The following is a 24,747-nucleotide window of genomic DNA, read 5'->3' on the forward strand; positions in this document are numbered from 1 at the left end:
TCACAGACTACTCCATGATCCTAAAATTTTCTTTGTGTCCCCATAAGATACAGTACCCTCCTCCAGCAGGAAGTAGTAAGAGAAGCTACGCCCAAATTTCCAAATATACCAAGCTGGCTTTGGAGATGTGTAAAAGTTAAAACCTTCCTCTTTAAAAAAAAAAAAAGAAAGAAAGAAAGAAAAGGGGAAGTGCTATGGGATGGTCTGTATGTCAAATTACTCTGATTGGTCAATAAATAAAACACTGATTGGCCAGTGGCTAGGCAGGAAGTATAGGCAGGACTAACAGAGAGGAGAAAAGAAAGAACAGGAAGGTGGAAGGAGTCACTGCCAGCCGCCGCCATGACAAGGAGCATGTGAAGATGCTGGTAAGCCACGAGCTATGCGGCAAGGTATAAATTTATGGAAATAGATTAATTTAAGCTGTAAGAACAGTTAGCAAGAAGCCTGCTACCCTCGGCCATAGAGTTTGTAAGCAATATAAATCTCTGTGTTTACTTGGTTGGGTCTGAGCGGCTGTTGGACCGGCAGGTGACAAAGATTTATCCTGACTGTGGGCTAGGCAGGAAAACTCTATCTACAAACAATACAATTCAGTTTGAGATTTAAGGGAATGGGAAGACAGGGCCTCATATGTAGGACTGGCCCAGCCAAATGCTACCCATTGATTTACAATGGATCCTAAAGAGGTATAGGACCAATCATGTATTTTCACAAAGGCATTTTTATAAGAATGAAAAGCAACTCCTGTTTTGGGGAACACACATCATATTCATTTGAGACAAGCAATAATAGTTTTTATGGTGTCCCAAGTATAATTTAATTGTTAAGAATCACAAGCTTGAAAGTTATTAGGGCAGAGTTGAATCAGGAATAAATCCACCTGGCTGATACTAATCTATAGGAGAAGTTATATTTAACAACCATATATTATATTTTTTGAGTATCTGTGTAGGCTTGAGTGTCCTATATTTTAAAGACAGACATCCTGGCAGTGGGGTCATGGTAGAAGTAAAAAAGCACAAGGGAAGACTATCTGAATGTCCTTGAAAATCAGAATGTTTAGCTAAAATGAGGTTGGAAAAAAACTAGATCCCTCTCCTCCCATTAATAAAGAATCATTGGTAACAACCTTTATTTCCTCATAGTTCCATCTAGCTGGGTAGAAAGGAGGGTTCAGGGATATAAGCCCAATTGGTTTCTTGAGCAAAAACACAAGGAATCAAACAAAATCCTGAAGAGAAACCACAGCCAACATAGCCAGGAAAAAATTTTCAGGAGTTAAAGATTTCCCCTTGAAGGGCATGAACAAAAGAGATGCCATCTTAAGAAAAGTAGGCCCCATCTTGAGACATATACACTGCAATTCCAGGAGTAAAATAGAGTAACAAGCTATTACAAAAATAGAGTCGGGTGATATCTTCCCATGCAGACTGGCCAATGAGCAACCTGACAAACACCTGTTATGAAAGCTCCTGGCCACAATTGCCAAGTGGAATTTCTCCAGCTTTGCTCAACCAATGAAATTAAAGGTCATACATCCCAGAAGACTCCTGAAATGCCAAGGCAAGGAAAACCCCAGCTTGTATTTTTTTCCCTTTAAAAATACTTCACCCAAGGAACTTAGGGTCACTTTCCCCACCTGCTGCAACGGAGTGGACTGAATGTGGACCAGAGCTTGAGCTTATACACCGAATAAATCTCTGTGTGTTTGCATCAGGACTTGGCTCTGTGGTGGTCTCCTAGGGGGTCCTTGACTCTGGGCACTTCAATTGAGGGCTTGTCCAGGATCCCCCAGACCCCAGGACCCTCTCGCATAGAGGTTAGAAGCTGACTGGTAAGTGTCTGTGATCTGGCACCTTGTCTCTGTCTTTTTACTTTCATTTTCTTTTATTTTGAGTGTGCTGGAATCTGGTGGTCCAAGAAAGTTGAGGCAGATGTGCCAGGTGATCGGGGTCATGGAGGGTTCGAGAGACATCTCAGATCCTGGGGCTAGGGATGTGGAAACCCCCAATGTAGCACCTACTGAGGGCCAAGGGATTAGTGTCTTATACTCTTTTGGGCCTCATTGAGGGAAGCCGAGGGGAACTCCTCAGGCATTTTTCTGACAGGATGGCCTCCTTTCACTCTCTTATTGTTCTACGTGGGAGAGTCTTAGGTCAGCTGCTCTGATTACCTTTTGTGTATCATGGTAGTTTTTTTTTAAGTCTGTAACTCTCTAACTGACTGTGATGGACACAATGGGACAGTCCCCGTCCTCATCCCTAGACCTCTATCTGGCCAATTGGCCTGATGTTGTGGCCACAACTTGCAATAACATCGTAGAAATATGCAAAAAGAAATTTGTCACCTTTTGCAGCTCTGAGTAGCCCACTTTTAAGATCAGATGGCCTCCAGAAGGCATCTTCGATGCCATACTCATTGGAGTGGTTGAGAACCTGGTCTTCAGACCCAGGACTGGACACCCAGATCAGATCCCCTACATTGTGACATGGTAGGGATTGATAGAAACCCCCATTGTCTGGGTTAAACCATTTCTTCCTAGACAGGTGCCAGTCCTAGCAGCAGAGGATGGCAGCCAACTGAAAAAGCCATCAGTCCCAGTGCTCCAAGAGGGTGTCAAGAGGAAGAACTCTTCCCTCCCCCACCCTGTACCCCAGATACCAGAGCCCCCCTGGATCTGGGGAAGCAGAGACCACAGGAGTCCCAAATGATGGACAGCCCAGAAAACCAGGAATTGTGGGGTAGGGGCACCCCAGATAGGACACTCCCAGATTCTACTGCCCTTCATTTGAGAGCATTGGGACCCCCCAAGCAGGGAGGGAACCAAGACTATCACTCTTGGACCTTTGCCACCAATGATCTATGCAATTGGAAGTCTCAGAATGTCCCTTTCTCTGAAAACCCCAAGGACCTTATTAACCTCTTTGATACCATACTTTTCACTCACCAGTCCACCTGGGACAACTGTTAGCAGCTCTTGAAGGTCCTTTTCACTACTGAGGAGTGGGATTGAATCCTGCTTGAGGCCTGGAAATTGATTCTGGACCTCAATGGTCAGCCTACTACCAACCCAGTGGATATTGGTGACAAATTCCCCGTGTTGACCTGACTGGGATTATAACACTGAGGACGGTCAGGGTGCTCTCCTGGTCTACCACCAGACTCTGTTGGCAAGTCTCCACACAGCTGCATGGCAGCCTGCAAATTTGAGTGCATTTTATAATGTCAGACCGGGGGGCAGATGAAAGCCCAGCATCATTCCTGGAGTGCTTGCAGGAGGCCTTTCAGAAATAAATCCCCTCTGATCCTGAGATTCCTGAGAACACTCCAGCCCTCACCATGACTTTTGTTAATCAAGCAGCCCCAGACATTAGAAAGAAATTACAAAAGCTAGAAAGACTAGGAGAGTGGAGTATCTGAGACTTCACGACAGTGGCAGAGAAAAGTGTATAATGGAAGGGCAGGTGCAGAACAGAAGATCAGGAAGGAAAAGCACCAGGCCCAGACTATGGCTTCTGTCCTGCTGGCTGCCATAGACAAACCAGAAGAACAAAGGAGGAGGCTGAGATGCCTGGCAGCCGGAGAAGATCCCAAGTCAAAATGTAATAAAGGGAGTAGTCTTGAAAAGAACCAGTGCACATATTGCAAAGAAGAAGGCCATTGGGCCAAAGAATGTCTAAGAAAGCTGAGAGAACCAAGATTCTCAATGAAAGGGACCTGAACAGTGAATAGGGAGGACAGGGTTTTGCCCCCTCCCCAAACCTAGGGTAACTCTGAGAGTGGAGGGGGAAAAGGTTAATTTCATGGTGGATACAGGAGCTCAAAACTCAGTACTGTTGAAAGCTGAGGGGCTCAGGCAGACAAAAAATCTTGGGTCTAAGGGGGGCCACAGGGGCCTAGACCTATTCATGGACTACCAAAAAAATGGTGGACTTAGGAATAGGCCAAGTAACCCACTGATTTATGGTGATCCCAGAGTGTCCATACCCTCTGTTGGGGTGGAATTTACTGTCCAAGGTGAAGGCCCAAATACACTTCTCCAGTGGTGGGGCTAAATTGCTTAATGATGATGGGAAACCTGTCTATGTGCTGGTAATCAATGACATGGCTGAAGAATATAGACTACAGACTCCATCAAATGGCTACTGAGTCTGACCCCCCAACTTGAGGAGTGGCTTCAGGAGTTTCCAACAGCATGGGCAGAGACTAAAGGAATAGGGCTAGTGGTGCATTCCCCCTCCCACCCACCCCTGTCTATGTAAAGATTAATCCGGGGGCAGATCCAGTCAGGGTCCACCAGTACCATATTTCCTTGGAGGCCAAGAAGGGTATTACCCCACACATCAGGCGGCTGCTAGAGCTAGGGGCTCTCAAGCCCATACAATTGGCCTATAATACACCTCTGTTGCCTGTCAAGAAGCCCCATACCAATGACTACAGGCCAGTCCAGGACCTAAGGGGGGTCAACAAAAGGGTAGTTGATATCCATCCATGGTCCCGAACCCATAAACCTTGCTCAGCTCCTTGCCTGCCAACCGACAGTGGTATACAGTCCTGGATCTGAAGGATTCCTTCTTTGGCTCCCAGGGGCCAACAATACTTTACCTTTGAGTGGCATGATCCCAAACTTGGACCAGGCTACCACAGGGCTTCAAACACTCTCCCACCATTTTTGATGAGGCCCTGTATATGGACCTGGGTGAGTACCATGCACAAAACCCCGAGGTCAGTCTCTTACAGTATGTGGATGATTTGCTGACTGCAGCTGCTGACCAGGAGAGTTGTCTGGAGGAGACTAGAAGATTGTTCAGTGCTCTGGGCAGCCTGGGATATCAGGCTTCATCAAAGAAAGCCCAGCTCTGCTGGCAGCAGGTAACATACTTGGGGTACATCCTAAAAGGAGGACAGTGATGGCTATCAGACACACATAAGGAAATGGTCCTCAAGATTCTAACTCCCATCACTGCCAGGTGGGTGAGGAAATTCTTAGGCACTGCAGGCTTTTGCTGCTTGTGGATTCCAGGCCTTGCTGAAACAGCCAAGCCCCTATATGAGGCTGCTAAGGAAGGACAAAGTTTTCTATGAACTGAACACCAGCAACAAGCCTTTGACAGGCTCAAGCAAAACATGCTTTTGGCTCCAGTACTGGGTTGCCAGATGTGACCAAACCCTTCCACTTATATGTGGATGAGCACAAGAGGATCGCCAAAGGTGTCCTGACCTAGGCCCTAGGTCCCTGGATGCAGCCTATGGCCTATCTGTCAAAAAGGTTAGACCCAGTCACAAGTGGATGGCCTCCATATAATTTCAGCTGTAGCTCTGCTGGTCAAAGATGCTGACAAATTAACTCTGGGATAAAACTTTACTATAACTACCCCTTGTGCAATGTAGGGAGTTTTCAAGCAGCCCCCGATAGGTGGCTGAGTAATGCCAGAATGGCTCACTATCAGACTCTGTTACTCAAACCTGCCAGGATGACATGCCAGCTACCACCGGCCCTGAACCTGGCCACCTTGCTGCTGGACCCCAACCTGGAAGAGCCCCTGTATGACTGCTCTGGGATTTTGGCCTAGGTATACGACACCAGAGCAGACCTGAAGGATATCCCTCTGCTCGACATGGAGGTGTTGGGATCAGTTTTGTGCAGAATGGACAGAGGTAAGCAGGGGGTGGGGGTGGGGCGGGGGCAGTCACTACCTCAGAAGAGGTGGTCTGGGCTGAGCCAATGCTCACTGGCACCTCTGCTCAGAGAGTGGAACTGGTAGCCCTGACAAAAGCCCTGGAACTAGGACAAGGGTAGAAGGTTAACATTGACAGTGACAGCCATTTTGTGCTTGCTACTGCCCATGTACATGGGGCAATGTATAAAGAAAGGGGATATTGACAGAGGAGTGGAAGACAATCAAAAATAAGGGACAAATCTTGTCCCTCCTCAAAGCTCTGTAGAAGCCCAAGAAGGTGGCCATAATACATTGCCCAGAACACCTGAAAAGAGATGGACTAGTCCTGAGGAGCAACAATTTGGTGGACAAAACTGCCAGGAGGTGGCACTGCAGATCAGCCCAATTCTATCCCTGGTCCTAGTGGATCAGCCCCCCCCCCCCCCCCCCCCCCCCCGGAACTACCTGAAACTCCTCAATACATCAAGAAGGACCTTGCCTGGATAAAGTCCCTGCCCATGGTGCAGTGCCTGGATGGTTGGTGGCACTCTGCAGATGGTAAAATTATTTTACCAAGACAGCTGGGCCAAAGAACACTCAAAATGATCCATCAGGCCTCCCACATGGACATGTAAAGAATGTGGGACCTATTGAGGCAGTCTGGGATAAAAATACAGGGAAGAAACCAGGAGATTTCAAACAAACATTGTCTCTGGATACAAGGCTTGCCAGCTCACAAATGCCACAGGGAACCCAAAGAATCTATGGACAATGCTTTGGTGGGGGGAAAGCCAGGCACCTACTGGGAAGTAGACTTCACTGAGGTAAAGTCCCGCAAGTATGGGTACAAATATCTCTTAGTGTTTGTAGACACCTTCTCAGGTTGGACAGAGAAATTCACAACAAAGTTTGAAACTGCACAGTTAGTGGCCAAGAAGCTATTGGAAGACATCTTGCTGAGGTATGGATTCCCAACCGTGATAGGATCAGATCATGGACCAGCTGTTGTGTTCAAGGTAAGTCAGAATTTAGCCACTGTCCTGGGGAGTGATTGGAAACTACATTGTGCATACAGACTGCAGAGTTCAGGCCAAATAGAAAGAATGAATAGAACCCTAAAAGAGACTTTAACTAAATTAGCCCTAGAGACTGGTGCAAACTGGGTAGCCCTCCTCCCTTTTGCTCTGTTCCGAGTAAGGAAGTCCTCCTACCAGATGGGATTGACTCCATATGAGATGATGTTTGGCTCTCCCCTGCCTATTGTCCCTAGTCTCCAGACTGAACTAGTGACTGAGCTGGATGACCTGGACCTCCTGGAAGCCATGCAAGGAGTCCATTGGGCTCACAAGCATGTGTGGCCCAAACTTCAAGCCCTTTATGAGTCTGGTGTTCCCCCTTAACCTCACAGGTTCCATTCCAAGGCACCGCCAAGGATCCCCAGAGTCTCATTGGAAAGGGCCCTATATCATCTTGCTGACAACACCAACCACCATCAAAGTGAATGGTGTTGCTACCTGGATCCACTACACCTATGCCAGGCCAGCAGATCTTTTCACCCTGAGGTACAACTATCACAGTGAAGGATGGGATGCATCAAGAGACTGGGACAATTCACTCAAACTCTGGTCTGGCACTACTGGTGAGCATAATCACTCTGTTAATCTGGACAGAATGGGTGATGGGGATCAGCAACAACCCCCACACCCCCCATGGAGGTAGCAGTTCAAGTCAGCAATCCTGCCACAGGAACAGTGGCCCCGTCTTTTGGTCCCCTCAAGGAATACATACCTAATTCCCTACAATGACACCTGGTGGGCTTGCTCTTCAGGTCTGACACCCTGCAGCAATTCAAAGGTCCTGAATAACACCAAAAGGTTCTGTGTCTTGGTGCATCTGGTACCCCAGTTGGTCTATCACTCTAATCTCACAGACCTAGATGGTACAAGCCTCCAATGGCTTCAGAGAGAAGCAGTAACAGCTCTCACCTTAAGCATCTTAATCAGGGCCAGTTTGACAGGCTTAAAAAGGGGCACTGTACCTTTTCAGGATTGCAAAGCCATTTTAGCAATGGTGCCATATTGTCCTGGCCTCAGAGGATGCCTGTTGCTAAAGCTGCAACCATACTTGGCTTGACAAGGATCAGTAGTCCTTTGTTTTGTGTCCTGTGTGTCTATTTTGCATAGCATACAGTCAGCAGTCAATAGGAGGGCACTTCGTTGCCCAGTGGATAACTTTTGCCACAATGAAAGTTAACTCCATGTGCAGTTTTTTCAATGCCCATATCTTCTTTGAAATAGATTTGTGCTCCTAGGAGCTGACATGTCTCATAGTCATAAAAAAGAAAAAAATCTAAGTTATTAAACATTTTAAATGCCATAGCCTGTATATCATTGAGGGGTTTAAAGATGACCTATCTAAAATATACCTCTGCTTAACCTTGAAAATACCTAATGAGACTAGAAGTTCAATTGTAATGTCTAACTACTAACTTTCATTTCTTTATATTCTAATAATTGGTAATAATAATATTCAAGGATTAGCAAATTGCATTACATTGTTAAATAAATTGTATAAGTACAATTTTTTGAACAAGATTAGAAATATATATATATATATAGCATTTTTAAACAATATCAGTCTCAATATATATAATTTGTATACAATATATAAAAATCCAATCCAATGTAAAGTATTTAAAACTAGCAGTTGTCTTTTAAAAGTAGATTCAATAATCTTTTTATTTATATATCTATATCTTCTCTTTTCTTGTGAGAGTAGATTCAATAATCTACCCTCTTTTCTATCATTTCTATGTATCATTTTTTTTTTCAAACAAGAACCTTAAAATCTAATCTCCTAAGTTTAGCCCTTTTTCTAACCATTAACAACAACAACTTATAACCAACCCTCCTAAACAATGACAACTATCCCGAGCCCAAAACCCATTGAAAGACCAAAAACCACCCACCCCACCCCACCTCTTTGGGAATGTGGGTGTCATGTTCTTAAAATTGCTTCCTGCTGTTTGTGGGAGAAGGCATCTTTAGAGGATTCTGAAAAGAAAAATTTTGGGTTAATTGTAAATTTCTGGGAGAGATAGCTATATCATTTGTTGTCCAGTCTCTGGATAATGCCAAAGTGCAGGGCTTATCTCAAGTCCTTGTTTGAGTAGTCTGTGAGGCTGGATCATCTCAGCTAACCATCTCGAAATTGTCCTGAGCAGTTTGTAGTCCAAAGCTGATCTTTGGGTGATGTTTGTCTGCTTAGTGGTATTATTACTATCCATGTGGGATCATTGTTGTGGGGCCCCATCACCTTTCTGGAGATTTCAAATTCACTGTTAGGTCTGGTCATGATTCCCTGCAAAAAACTGATAGAGACTTGAACACAAAAATATGTATGAATTAGTATGAAGCCTTTTTTCTAGAATTAGTTAGTACTCTATATGATCATTAACATCATAACAAAAGTTAAATATATATATATATATAATATATATATATTAATCTTAGAATTTTGATATAAAAATCATACCTTAAGAAAAGTTTAAAGAATCAAAATAGAACCAAAGAGTTGAGATTAGCAGCAATAGAATTGTCCCTTAATTTTTTTCCTTCTGTCCCATATCAGAAGATATCTCTCTCTTCTGACATGATATAGAGATTTTGCATTTTCCTTTTAACAACATGCTTGAGTTTAAAGAAGGAGAGAGCCATGCTCCAACTCCAAAGCCAGCTTTAATTTTTAATTGAACTGGGACTACAAAAAAGACCATTTGTGTTGTGATTTTACAGAAGAGCAGAAACAAACATTTAGGAAGACTTATGAAATTTTAAAAGTGATATACCAATAGGCCAATTTACTCTTTTTCTTGGGACATTTTTTTCTAGATGATTTGTTCTTTTTCTTCAGATGTCTCATTTGTCCAGTGTTCTTCAGATTCCTTAGCCTTCATTCTCCTGAAAGCCAAAAACAAAAACTTTTCCCCAAGCCTAACTTTGGTTTCCTTTTGGCACGTTATATCTGATTAAATGAAAAGCATTTGTTAGTGGTATAAGTTAGTTTAAATTGGATGGTCATGCTGCTTGATGAACTATTGCCTCTTCTAATTAAGAGGTCTCTCTTGTTCAAATCCAATCCTTATCAATTTTGATGGTATCCACAGCACATCTTCTCCTGTAGAAACAAAAGGAAAACCTCGTCCTCAGCTTAACACATATCCGAGTTTCCATTCTGAGGTCAGCACATCTTTAAATTATATAGGCTGATTTAATTTCATTTTCTATTATCCAGTGTCTCTCTGCAGCTGTTGTTCCTTTCTCATTAGCATTAAGAAAATTCAAAGTTAATAGAGCATTATGTATTGGAGAAATTATTTTGGCCACTCCACGTAGTTGAAAGGATATTTATTTAATGGCATAACTCACAAATTAAGTGAAAGGTAGGTCTCAGGGTCTGGGGAAGGTGTATCGCAGTCCAGCAGTGTTCTCTGGAGCTCTGCTCAGTTCACCTCCATGGCTCAGGGTCCCGGCACAGAGAGAGCACACAGAGAGAGCACTGGCCCATCCAGCTCTTGGGTCTCCAGGCGCCTCCCCTCGCCCCACCTCATAGGCGTGACAGTTGCCAGAGTCTCAATGGGGGTTGGAACTTCCAGATCCAAGCTGGAATGGCTACCCACTACATCTCCCCCTTTTTGTCTAAATAAGGAGGTTCTAAACTTATACAAGACTATATACAAAGGAATGGTTATCAAATATTGTCCAGGAATAATGAGGGATAATGACCTAGATAAGATGTAACTACAACCAATGCAAAAAATATCAAGCAAGAAACACATACTAAAATCCAGAGAAGTATAGAGCATAGGTAAATGGAATGCTATAAAGATCATTCAAAGGTGTCCTATCCTAAAGAACCTGAATCTAATACTTAATATGTTCTATCTAAGATATTATATATACTAAGTTGTAACTATAACTGCTAGTCTTCAATCCCATCAAAGACCTGAGAAGGAACATAATGGTACCTCAGAAATGGTAGATGGATGCAAGCAACTTTTGGGAATCTTGCAAGAGTAGACCAAGACAGCTGGCAGCCTGGACAGTCACCTAATGTTTCTCAGCATTGTTGGTGCATTCAAATTGGCTTCAGGCCTAGAGTATCTGACAGACCATTTTCAGAAGCAGGGTTTCTGAAAGACCATCTTACCCTGTCTTGGCAGAGTACAGTGGTCGCTTTCCTTGTGTCCCACTTGTCCAGAAAGGACAGCATTGCATTTGTACTGTCAGCCATCAAGGCAAGGGCAGTTCTTTGCCCAGTAGGCCATTTTGTGCCAAAAAGACAAACTTCCAAATGGAAATGTCTTAGAAGCCCAACATTCTCTCGGGATCAATTGGTGCAGCTAGGAGCAATTGTGTCTCACATCAACAGAATTCTAAGTTATTTAAATGCCATATTCTCTAGGTCTATGAAGTGTTTGAAGATTACCTGTCCATCTGACCTATGTATCTGTAAATCTGGATAACCTAACTAATGTAACTATAGAGATGACAGGCATAGGCGACTATAAATCTATAAGTCTTATCTACCGAAATAACCTAAGGACTAAGGCTTCACGTAAACAAGGTAAACAGTCTATTAGCAAATGTATGGTGAAGAACGATGACTTCAAAATTGTGACAATACACAAGATATTTATAACAGAGGTAGAAATATATAGTGTGATGTGCAATATGACAATAATCTTAAATATATATCAATATACCGAATATCCTAAACAGAAGTAGAACATAAAGTATGACAGATATAAATTTACATTTGTATCAATATAAAAATGTTTCAAATAAGAGTAGAAATATATGTACATTATAACAAATATAGTTCTGTATTTGTATCAATATACAAATTATCTTAAACAGGAGTATAAAAATAGTTTACATTTGTATCAACATATAAGAATCCATAACAGTACAAATTACAATGCAAATTATCTAAGGTTGCTATTTTACTAAATTTGTTTACTAGTATATACAATGATTTACCATCATATCTTATACCTATCTGTTTCATTTCTTCTTCCCTCCCCCCCTTTTTTTTACAATACTGAGTCTAATATTTTCTTCCACCCCCAACCCTATAACCGTCATCCATAACCCTGAGAATTATGAAACCTAAGGGAGAAGGGGCGTCGTTTTCTTAGAATTGCTTCCTGCCATTTAGGGGGTGATGTTATCTCTGTTGGGTACTGTGAGAAAGCTCAGATAGTTAAATCTCAGTTAGACTAACTGTAGGTTCTGCAGCAAGTTTTAGAGTAATGGGTAAGATTGTCTGAAATTCTGGCAAGAAGTGTAGTATGATGATGATTACCATGACATCATTCTGGATTGAGTAGAGTTGTTGTTGTTGGGGCCCCATCTTCCTTCTAGAGACTTCCTTCTGAAGACTTCTCAGACTGCAATTTCTGAGATTGCTATTGGAAAAATTTATTGTTATCAAAAATTGGAGGTTTGGATTTAAAGAGGACATAGCATGTAAGAAAGGATTCTGAGAAATCAAGAGTAAGCATGGAGAGAATTAGAATTTAGAAGACAATGGTCCCTTTTTTTGTTTCCTTCTGTCTCACACTAGAGGGCTCTTCTGATACAGGACTGAAGAATCTCTCAAACTTTTATTTTAGCAATATGCTAGGGTTTAGAGATGGAGTGAGCCAATTCCATCTCCAAAGCAAGCTTGGCTTATAATTGAATTGGAACCACAGCTTTTCTAGATTGATAGAGAGATAGATGTTAGACAGTGAGATTTTACCATGTGTAGATTGGTACCAATAGATTCTTCCTTTCTGCTGTAAACATCCAGATATCCAAGGCCTTATGAGTTTTGGAAGATGGGTATTTCCATTATCCTGGAAAGACAAAAACAGAACCATACCCCACCTTTTGATTGTTAAATTTTTCTTACAACTTGTAGAGATGTCACATTGGTGGATGATCTTTTACTTCTCTTCATCAAGGGGTTTTTCCTGTTCAAATCGAATTTTTATTAATTTTGTTGGTATCCATAGCTTTTCTTCTCCTGCAGAAACAAAGGCAAAACCCCTTCCCCAACCTAGAACATATCCAGGTTTCCATTCTGAGGTCAGCACATCCTTGAAATAAACTGGTTGGTTTAGCTCAGGAGTTTTGTCTGTCGTTCAATGTCTCTCCACAGCTGTTGTTCCTTTCTCATTATCATTGAGAAAATTCAAGGTTAATAAAGCACTATGCAGTCTATTTCTAGGAGTCATTGTTACCTGTTGCTGTTTATTTAGCATATCCTTTAAAGTTCGATTGGATCTCTCAATGACTGCTTGGCCTGTGGGATTGTGTGGTATACCTGTAACATGCTTTATATTGTAATAAGCAAAGAATTGTCTCATTTTATTGGAGACATATGCTGGGGCCTTGTCTGTCTTAATTTGTACTGGTATTCCCATGATGGCCATAACTTCTAAGAGGTGTATAATCACAGAATCAGCCTTTTCAGAATTCATAGGAGTTGCCCATTGAAATCCTGAATAGGTGTCAATGGTATGATGTACATACTTTAATCTTCCAAATTCTGCAAAATGAAACACATCCATCTGCCAAATTTCATTTCTTTGTATACCTTTTGGATTACTCCCTGCAGGTAATGGAGTTTGGTTATAGATGGAACAAGTAGGACATTTTTTCACAATATCCTTAGCCTATTGCCAAGTGATGAAGAAATCCTTCTTCAAACCTTTGCTATTTACACGGTATTTCTTATGACATTCTGAGGCTTCTAGCACATTACCTATTAATCTCATCATTACCTTGTGCTAAAGGTCCTGGCACACCTGTATGGGATCTGATATGTGTTATATATATAGGATGTTCCCTTTTTCTGATGATTTCCTGAAATTGTATGAATAATGAAGTTAATTCTGTATTATCAGGAATACATTCAGCAGTTTCAATATGTAAAACAACTCTCTTTGCATATTGAGAGTCAGTGACTATATTGAGGGGTTCTGTGAACCATAAGTACCATAAGGATGGCATACAGTTCTGCCTTTTATACAGAGCTGTATGGACTTTGCACCACTTTACTTAAGTCTCCTGATTTATATCCTGCTTTCCCTGATTTATTTGCATCAGTATAGAATGTGAGGACTTCAGAAATTGGCTTTTGTCATACAATGTGAGGAAGGACCCATTCAGTCTTCTTTATTAATTCTATTCTCTTGCTTTTGGGATAGTGGTTGTTAATCTCTCCTAAAAAGTTACTGCAGGCTCTCTGCCAGTATTCATTATCTTTCCATAGTGATGAAATTTCCTCATTAGTTAACAGTACTACAATTTCTGCTGGGTCCATTCCTGTCAAGTGGCGAAGTCTTAATTTACGCCTTTGAATCAAATCAGAGATCTTTTCTATATAGTCTTTAATTTCTTATTTGGTTTACGTGGTAGGAATATCCATTCCAATATAATATCTTCCCTCTGCATCAAAATACCTGTTGGGGAATGTCTGGAGGGGAATATGACAAGAATGCATTTAAGTTCTGGATCCACACGATCCACATGTGCTTCTCGAATTGTCTTTTCTACTAGAGCCAATTCCTTCTCAGCTTCGGCTGATAATTCTCTTGGATTATTTAATTCTTTGTCCTCTTTTAGAGTATTAGCCAAATTTTGTAGTCCATCTTTGGGTATTCCCATGATACCCAGTAAGTTGGAAATGCTTCCTAATAACTTTTGAAAATCATTAAGAGTCTTCAATCTATCTCTTCTTAGTTGTACCTTTTGGGGTCTAATTTTTTGTAGCTCTATCATATATCCTAAGTAATTAATAGAATATCCTCTTTGTATTTTTTCAGGAGCAATTTGCAGTCCCCAGCAAGGCAAAACTTTTTTTACTTCTTCAAACATGCTTTCTAATGTATCTAACTTTGGATCAGCTAATAGGATATCATCCATATAGTGTTAAATTATGGATTGTGAAAACTTTACATGAAATATCTCTAATGGTTTCTGCACAAAGTATTGACACAAAGTAGGGCTGTTTAACATTCTTTGTGGGAGGACCTTCCATTGATATCTCTTGACTAGCTGAGAATTATTATAATTAGGTAATGTGAAGGCAAATTTTTCTCTATCTCTATTTTCTTGTAAGGGTATGGTAAAGAAACAGTCTTTTAAGTAAATAACTATTATAGGCCATTCTTTGGGTAGCAGAGAGAGCAAGGGCATCCCAGTCTGTTTGGAGCCCATTGGCTGAATTACTTTATTAATAGCTCTCAGATCTGTCAGCCTTCTCCAATTACCAGATTTTTTTTTAATAACAAATACAGGAGAATTCCAAGGGCTGGTAGATTCTTCAATGTGTTGAGCATTTAACTGCTCTTGAATCAGCTGTTCTAAAGCTTGTAGCTTCTCTTTTGTCAAAGGTCATTGTCCAACCCAGACAGGTTTATTAGTTAGCCATTTTAAAGGTAAGTCAGTTGGTACTTCTGAGAGTTAAACAACAGTTGTGCTCTGTTTGTGAACAGCCTGAATGGTTGGTGACTGATTTTTATAGCATGCTATGATATTATTCCTAGGAACATGCATTGGTCTGTATTCCTTTTCTGAAAGTGTAGGAATTTTAATCTGGGTATTCCACTGTTGTAACAGATCTCGGCCCCAAAGATTTACTGCTACATTTGCTACATATGGCTTCAGCCTTCCTCTCTGTCCTTCTGGCCCTATGCATTCAACCCATCTCGAACTCTGTTTTATCTGAGATAGGGTGCCAATCCCTAAAAGTTGGACATCTACCTCTTGAAGAGGCCAATTCAGATGCCATGATTTTGGTGTAATTATAGTCACATCTGCACCTGTGTCTACCAGGCCCTCCAGAACCAGGCCATTAATTCGAATTCTAAGCTTTGGTCTTTGTTCATTTATGGAAGTCTGCCAAAATATTTGTTTTATAGTGTTCTTTGTAAACTGTGATCCATCTATCAAAGCTGTTTTATCATCCATTGCAGTATCGGTTTTTACATTAGGCATTGGTTTATTCAGTTGTCCTGGAGAGGGATTTCTTCCACAGTGGCTGGGAATGTTCGTACTACGTTTGATTTGGGGGACTGCAAGAGGCCCCCTGAGGTGTTTCCCACCAGTAAAGGGTTGCCTTGTATATCTATTTTTGATCTGCACTCACTGGTCCAATGTCGGCCTTTGCCACATCTTGTACATAATCCAGGAGGTGGTTGGGGTCTCCTGTTTAGGCTATTCCTAAAAGGAGTATTACTTCTAGGAGTACCCCACATACAGGTTTTACGTATATGACCTGGTGTACCACATTTAAAACATTTGGTACTATGGGGCCTTCGTTCACCTCTGGGATTTGTCTCTCCTATCTAAGCCTCATTACTGTAGTTAAGAGACTGAACACCATTAGTATATTGAATCCACTCTTCCAAAGGAGCTGATCTGATCTTTAATGGTGTAAGTATTCTTCTGCATTCTGCATTAGCATTGTCGAACAACAAGGACTCAGTTAATACTTTTCTTAATTATTTGTCTGACACAGCTCTTGTTATAGCTGTGTTCAGTCTTTGTAAAAAATCAGTGAAGGGTTTGTGTGGTCCCTGAAATATCTTTGTGTATACCTCAGTTGGTTTTCCAGGTTCTGGAATTTTTTCCCAAGCATTTAGAGCTGCTGTACGGCATAGGGATATTGTATGCTCATCATGAGTGGCTTGTACATTCCTGCCAGCAAAACATCCCTCACCAAGTATTTGATCTTGGGAGATCACAAAACCTCTGATTTTACCTTGTTATTCTAAATTTTTTGCCTCTTCTCTCAACCAGCTTTTCCACTGTAACTGCTGGCTATATTCTAGAACAGCTGAAATTAACTGATGCCAGTTATCTGGAATGATTCTATGTGAGGTAGACCAGGAATTTAACATCTGGCTTACATATGTGGAGTGTATCCCATACATAACTACTGCTTCCTTTATATTTTTAAAGTCCCTTGTTGAAATTGGCTGTAATGTATATGTCATATGTGGCTCGGGGTGTGTGTCATCTGCTGGCTTCTCATGGACGATAACAGGATAAGCCATTGTATGAGAGCCATTTGGAGATGTTACAACCTCTATGGTCTTGACCTTCTGCTTATTAGTTCCCTTGTCATGTTTACTGAGAGTTTCTTCTAGGGCTTGCAAATGAGCACCTAGGGTCTGTTCTAGGGAGTGAACCTCTTCTCTTGCAAGGGACTCCAGATTTCTCATGGAATCATAGAAGTTTTTATGTTCCTCAGAAACACATGATTCCATGGACCTTATCCTATCAATTAACGATAATCTTTCTTCCTTATATACTGTCTGAGTAGCCACAACTTCACTCTGGAGAGTTAGTGTTCTATCCATTAAATATTCATATTTATTATCAATAAAATCAATTTTTGGTACAAGCCTGTTTTGTAAATCCTGATTAGCAGATTCTAGAGAAAGAATCTTTTTCTGTAAGCCTTCATTGCTATCTTTGAAAGCCTGTAAATCCTGGTTAGCAGATTCCAGAGAGAGAATCTTTTTCTGTAAGCCTTCATTGCTATCTTTTAAAGCAGATTCCAGAGAGAGAATCTTTTTCTGTAAGCCTTCATTGCTATCTTTTAAAGCCTGTATCAGTCCCAATAATGACTCATCTTTGTTCTTAAACCACTGTTTGAACACTGAATTATTATGATGAATGCCAAAATGGTATAGCCCAGATATGCCTTAGGAGTGTCGTATATTTCCAGGAAGATGTCATTCATCATACAGGCAAAAAGGTTTTTAAATTCTTGTGAGGTAATGTTGTCGGCCATATTACACGAATTACTCAAAATTTGTTAGTCAATTTTAAGGTGTAAAATTATCAAGTGCCTTTACTTGAAACAGTATGCTTACCTTTCATGGTTTTGGGGGCGTGTAGTAGCACTTTTCAGCCAGCAGGTGGCGTTGGTACAGCTCCAAAACAGGGCCTGCTGGCGATCTTGGCTGGAGTTGGAGATGACGGAAATCGGAGCCAGCCTCTTTCGCTGGTCTGGAGCTAAGCTAGGGAATTGAGATCGGACTAGCTGCTCCCTTTTTTGGGAATGGAACCGAGTAGGTGTTCCCTGGTTATATGGAACTTTGCAGGCGGGTTTAGGTACCCGCCAGCTAGGGAGGAGAGGGCAGGAGCCGCCCAGGCCTTTGGAGTTTGCCCCATGTGAGAGCCAGATATTGGAGAAATTATTTTGGCCACTCCACATAGTTAAAAGGATATTTATTTAATGGCGTAACTCACAAATTAAGTGAAAGGTAGGTCTCAGGGTCTGTGGAAGGTGTATTGCGTCCAACAGTGTTCTCTGGAGCTCTGCTCGGTTCACCTCCACGGCTCAGGGTCCCAGCACAGAGAGAGCACACAGAGAGAGGGCTGGCCCATCCAGCTCTCGGGTCTCCAGGTGCCTCCCCTGGCCCCGCCTCATAGGCGTGACAGTTGCCAGAGTCTCAATGGGGGTTGGAACTTCCAGATCCAAGCTGGAATGGCTACCCACTACAATTATGTAATCTATTTCTGGGGGTTTTGTTACCCCTTTATGTTTATTTAGCATATCCTTTAGAGTTCTATTTGATCTTTCTATAACTGCTTGGCCTGTAGGATTATGTGGTATACCTGTAATATGCTTTATATTGTAATAAGCAAAAACTGTTTCATTTTAACAGAGACATATGATGGAGCATTGTCAGTTTTAATTTGTGCAGGTATACCCATGATGGCCATAACTTCTAGCAAATGAGTGATTACAGAATCGGCTTTTTCAGGACTCAAAGCAGTTGTCCATTGAAATTCTGAGTCAGTATCAATGGTGTGGTGTACATATTTCAATTTTCCAAATTCTGCAAAATGAAATCTGCCAGATTTCATTCCTCTGAGTGTCCTTTGGGTTACATCCTGCTGTAATGTAATGTGAATATGATCGTAAAAAGAACAAGTAAAACATTTCCTTACAATTTTCTTGGCTTGTTGCGGGTTATGGGAAAATCCTTTTTTAAACATTTACTATTGACATGATGTTTTTTATGAAATTCTGAGGTTTCCAGTACATTTCCTATCAATAATTTATCAATCTCATCATTACCTTGTGCTTGAGGGCCTGGTAGACCCGTATGGGATCAGATGAGAGTTATCGATAAGGGATGCTTAGTATTCCTGATTATATCATGTAACTATATAAATAGTGAAGTTAATTCTGACTCATCAGGGATAAATTCTGCAGTCTCAATATGCAATACCAATATTTCTGCATACAGAAAGTCAGTATCTATGTTGAGAAGTTCTGAAAAATCTACTCAATATTTCTGCATACAGAAAGTCAGTATCTATGTTGAGAAGTTCTGAAAAATCTACTAATACCAACAGAATAGCATACAGTTCTGATTTTCGAACTGAATTATAAGGACTTTGAACCACTTTACTTAAATTTTCTGATATATAACCTGCCTTTCCTTGTTTGTTTGCATCTGTATAAAATGTACAAGCTCCAGATATGTATGTTTTGCATACAATGAGAGGCAAAATCCAATTAGTTCTCTTTATAAGTTCAATTCTATCACTTTTGGGATATTTGCTGTTAACCTCTCCCAAAACATTATTGCAAGCTCTTTACCAAGGTTCATGTTCTGCCCATAATTTGTCAATGTTAAAGGTACAACAATTTCTGCTGTGTCTATTCCTGCTAATTGATGAAGTCCCAATTTTCCTTTTAAAATCAAGTCACATTCTCAAAAGCCAAAGATTCAATTATTATCTGTCTAGCTTCTAAATTTGATATCATTCTCTTCTGCTGAAGACAGCCTTTGTAAGAAATCCATGAAGGATTCTCTGGAGCCTTATATAACTTTTGTGAATGATTCAATTTTCTTTCCTGCTTTCTCAATTCCGTACCATGCATTCATGGCTACCATGTGGCATAGAATTAAGGTTTGGTTATCATATAAAAATTGTCTTTGTATATCAGCATATTGGCCTCCAAGAAGCTGATTCTTGGAAATTTCCACACCTCTAGCTCTACATTGATTTTCTATTGTCTTATCCTCGTCCTTAAACCATGTTCTCCACTGTAATTGTGCCCCAGGCTCCAGAAGAGCTATTACCAATTCTTTCCAGTCCTGAGGAATAATCCCATTACAAGTTGACCGTGAGTTTAACATTTGCTTTACTAATGGAGAATGCATGCCATATGATAATATAGCTTCCTTAAATCTCCTTAAATCTAACATTTCCACTGGAGTCCAGTTAGCTTGTATATGTTCTTATGGAGGTAGTTCCTGTAAGGTTACCAGACAGATTAAGTTTGTTGTTTGTAAACAGGCTATCTCTCTGTAACCGTATAATTCAACCCTGAAATAATTTTACCTTTAAATTCTTCTGTCTGGGTCTGATTTTCTGTATAAGTCATTTTAACAGGTTTTTCAAAAGCTTTTATCTTGGTACTTAAATTGTATTAATTTTTAATACTAAAATTAGAATGATTAAACAAATAATATTCATAATTGATGTTACATGGATCCCATCAACATTAATTATCCTCTCATTTAATTGCTCCATATTTAGACTACCTAATGTGTTATTGAACAAAGACCAGTTTCCTTCCATTGTAAAAATGTTTCCCATTTTTTTAATGTGGAAATAAATCTCTTTTAACTAGTTTTTCCCTTTAGGATATCTCAATCGACTTACCTAGTCAGCATAGAACAGTAGAGGTCTGAGGAGTTTTCAAAGCAGCTACCTAGTGTCATGGCAGTACAAGATGGAAATGGGGGGGGGACTCACCACCCACCAGGAGAGAGAGAAAGCCAAAGAGATTCCGGCCATGTGCTCCGGCCTGAGTTACAAGCAGTCTGGCCGCATGTACCTCTGGCCACTTGCAGCATTCAGCTACAGCAGAGCTGGAGCCCAAAAAGACAGAGGTAAGTGGCTTTTTTTGTGAATTCCTGCCCCACAGTTGAATGCCAAGTGTAGATGAATTTCTAAATGGTCTTTTTGAATAAAAAAAAAAAAACATGGAACCAAATATAGGGGTGAAAGCCTTAGAGATCAGGGAAATAGGAATAGTCACCAGCCGATGTAACAGGAATCTTAAAAGTTCTTATTAATAAAAACAAACCCAAGGCCAGTTATTGGGGTGAATGCTGGAAAATCAGAGAGACAGAACAAGCCACAGCTTCCTCACTTCGCCAGTTCCTTTGCTGATCCTTTTCCTCAGACTGGAAGCCTCTGAGTCCTCATATCCGAATGGCTCTCAGCTGAACTGTGCTGCTAGAAGCCTGAAAGCTTAATCAGCCAAATGCTTAACCAGCCAAATGCTGCTAATTTCTGGTCTTCATGCCTTATATATCTTTATGTTTTTGCCATCACTCCCTGGGATTAAAGGTGTGTGTCACCATGCCTGGCTGTTTCCAGTGTGGCTTTAAACTCAGAGATCCAGAGGGATTTCTGCCTCTGGAATGCTAGGATTAAAGGTATGAGTCCCACCATTTTCTAGCCTTTGTATCTAGTGGCTGCTCTTTCTCTGACCCCAGATAAGTTTATTAAGGTGCACAATATTTTGGGGAACACAATGCCGCCACAAGCCAACCTTACCTCACCAGCTCTGCAGCTTCCAAATTTGATGACTTCCTGTCTACCTAGGCTTTTATTGCCTTGCTGTTCTGCCCTCTCATTGGCTCTCTTACCCAGCTACCTCACTTCCTTGTCACTGCCTGACTGTACAGACCTCCAGGTCTCTATAGTTGGTCCTGGGATTAAAGGAATGTTTCACCACGCTTGGCTCTGTTCCCTAGTATGGCCTTGAACACACTGATATCCACACGGATCTGTGCTTCCCAAGTGATAGGATTAAAGGCATGTGTGTGGGCCACCATTTTCTGGCCTCTATGTCTATCTAGTGGCTGTTTTGTTCTCTGACCCCAGATTAGTTTATTAGGGTGCAATATATTGGGGAACATAATGTCACCACAGATATGATATTGATATGTCCTCATTCTCATGTGTCTTATTGATTTTGATATGTCTATAAGTAAAATCTTTTTACTTTAGGAATAAGGTATTTATCTGGCTTTGTCTTATGGCTGGTCTGTGTGTACAGGAGATGCCTAGGCATGAATTTGTTGCTTGTAAAATGGAGCCACCTTGGGTAAGACCCAGCCTGAAAGCCATCATTTTACACAATAAGGAATAACCTAGAGCAGGATACAACCCAATCTTCCCAAAGGTTATAGTCTAAGAATGAGAAAATGAACAGGAACAAAACAAAATGGGGTCACTGGTGACAATGATCTGTTATATCTTGATGAACTGATAGAGGAGGCATGCAGACAGTCAACTTTAATCTTTCATACCAGGTTTGGTCAGAAGTGAAATGGCAGATTACAACCTCATCAGAAGGTTTTCTTTTCTAGCTGTGGTGTAGAAGGGATGTGGACTGTTCCAGAGAAGTACCAGAGGCAGCTGTTGACAATGACTGCAGATCAGATTATAGACGAGGAAGCCGAGGAGCAGCATGGAGAAGCACCTAGTGATGAAAAGGGGGTGTCAGTTACAGGGACTCCTGCACATCTGTATCCTACTCTACTTCATTTCAGACGATACTTCACAGACTGTGCAGCTCAGCTTCCCAGCAGTTTTTCTTCTTTGGTTTTTGGATGTATTTATTTCAAACCTTTCTGCCATTTTGTTCTTCAAATGAAAATGAGGTTTTGAAATATATTTAAAGAGACTGAATAAAATCAGAACAGGTGAAAGGTCAGCCAGATATCTATATTTCTGCTTCAGATGGCCTTTTACTTTACTTCTAATGTGTTTTGTGGGTTTTTTTTTGAGACAAGGTTTTTCTTTATAGTTGAGCTTGCTAGGAACTTCCCATGTACCACAGGCTCTTACCTCAGCTTCTCAAGTGCTGTGATTACAAGTGTGTGCAACCATACCCAGAGTTCACAGTTTATAAAAATGTTATCTTGAGATAATTATACCTACTCAAAACAAGAGAGCAAAATAAAACCAACAGTTTTGTATTGACTGATATTAGATATAAATCTATTTTACTCAGCATGTTCATAGGAATTTTTTTTGAAATAATAATAGAAAATCAGAGTCTTGGCCATCTTCATCATACTTCTGTGTGCTCACTCTAGACCTCATATGACAAAACCTAACAATGATGATGCTGAAAATGAGCCATGCTATCCTTTAGTAAACAGGTCATTTCAATTTCAAAGAATACAAGTATTAGCATAGTAATTTCATATGCACTGAAGTCCAGCAAAGTACGTTGATCAGGTTCTTTTCTTCTTTTTTTTAGGTTTGGCTTTTGTTTTGTTTTGTTTTTTTGATTGGCTGTTTGCTTTGTCAGGATCCTAACAGGCAGCCCAGGCTGGCCTTGAACTTGGTGATCCTTTTGCCTCAGCCTACTGAGTGCTGGAATTATAGGTATGTACTACTCTGCCACCTCTTAAATCACCTTTGTCTGTTCTGTTAATATCTTAAAGACTATCATAAACCTATAGCTGCTAATGCACAGTACATGACACAGGCATAATATTTGGTACTATTATCTAATAAGATTTTATCAGGACATGAACCCATGCAATCATAATAATGATGATGATAATAATTTATAATAATAACTCTTCATCTTGCTCTTCCTTACTTCGAGATTAGGTTTCCTCTTGTAGCTTGAACTGGCTTCAAACTCATTATGTAATCAAAGGTAGTCTTTTATTTATGATCCTCCTGCCTCCACTTCCCAAGTGCTGGGATTCTAGCTATATGCCCGTATGTCCATCTAATTCTATACCAGAAATTTAAAATAAATTTTACTATAGCATTTTGGCTAAACTATATGGTCATTTCAGTAAGCAAGGAACAAAGTCTTATAGGTCTTTAAATGGCTCCATCAGACATGAATTCTAAATTCCAAATAGTCTATATTCTGAAAAGTTTTTATATGCTCCCTCCTCGAGGTCCTCACTCCTGCTACTCACACATCCATGCTTTAAGGTAAAGAAAGCTGAACTTTAAGTGCTTGAGAACAAAATATGTAAAATGAGTTGAAAACTGTTTATTAAGCACCTCTTGGACGTCTTCCTACCGAACAGAACTGTGGAGCAGTGTCCCTGTGGTCACCCTGCTGTGCCATACACACCACTACTTCTGTCCACTCCTTGTCCTAGGGTCAGTGAGATGACTCTGTGGCTAAAGAGCTTATGCCACAAACATGGTGACCTGAGCTGAATCTTTGGAACAAGTAAAGATGGAAGAACTGACTCCACAAATCCTTGTTCTTCTGCTGTGACATGAATAGGTTCAAAACACGAAAACTTTACTAGAGCAATTGCAATGCCCAGGACACATAGTGGGAAAGGATTTCACACATCTATGTGGGCCACTTCCTGAACTTAAGTTTGATGGGCCTCACCAGGTCTGCCTGCCTGCCTGCCTCTCACCTCCTGCAGTATTTGGTTTTTTCATAGTGATAGGAACACCAATAATGCCAGTGACTCTGCAGGTGATGAATAGTTCCTAATATGAAAACAGTGGTAGTTGGCAACTGTAGCCTCTTGAGGTTGTGATTCTGATCTTGGGGCAGTGCTTTACTTCTGTCTGTAGACAGACCACACCACTTCTTCCTTTCTGCTATGCATGTGCCATCACACGCTAGTGTACAGGCTAACCCACATGCCACTTCAATCTGTTGTGCGTATTGTGGTTTTTAGTGAGTTCGCACAGTTGGCTTGTGGTTTTTGCATATCAGTATGAATTGCATACAAAGGAGAGTGTTCATATAGATAAGTTTCACTAAATCTCAATAAATATTTTCCTAACTTACAATCCCCTTAAAATATGTGAAAAGCCACCCAGTTACATCTAAGATGGAGGGAAGTGAGACAGAAAGAATATAATGGGAAGTCCTAATGGATGAGTGAAAATACCTTTGTAAATGTTTTTGAAATTAGTACATAGTAAGGGTCTGAGCAAGGGTCAAGCTAAGAGCTCATACACATGAGGCATTTGGA

General features: G+C 40.8%; 1 long non-coding RNA gene across 1 annotated transcript in view; it reads left to right on the forward strand.

Moving 5' to 3' along the window:
• The first annotated feature begins 6,103 nt into the window (after nucleotides 1-6,103).
• The window catches only part of LOC119086839, a 31,893-nt gene continuing 13,249 nt past the window's right edge, over nucleotides 6,104-24,747 (forward strand). The window contains exon 1 of the long non-coding RNA XR_005090205.1: nucleotides 6,104-7,302. This is a non-coding gene — a long non-coding RNA (uncharacterized LOC119086839). The remainder of the gene's footprint in view (nucleotides 7,303-24,747) is intronic.

The sequence above is a fragment of the Peromyscus leucopus genome, chromosome 8a (genome assembly GCF_004664715.2).
Source record: "Peromyscus leucopus breed LL Stock chromosome 8a, UCI_PerLeu_2.1, whole genome shotgun sequence".
In the NCBI taxonomy this organism is placed as follows: Eukaryota; Metazoa; Chordata; class Mammalia; order Rodentia; family Cricetidae; genus Peromyscus; species Peromyscus leucopus.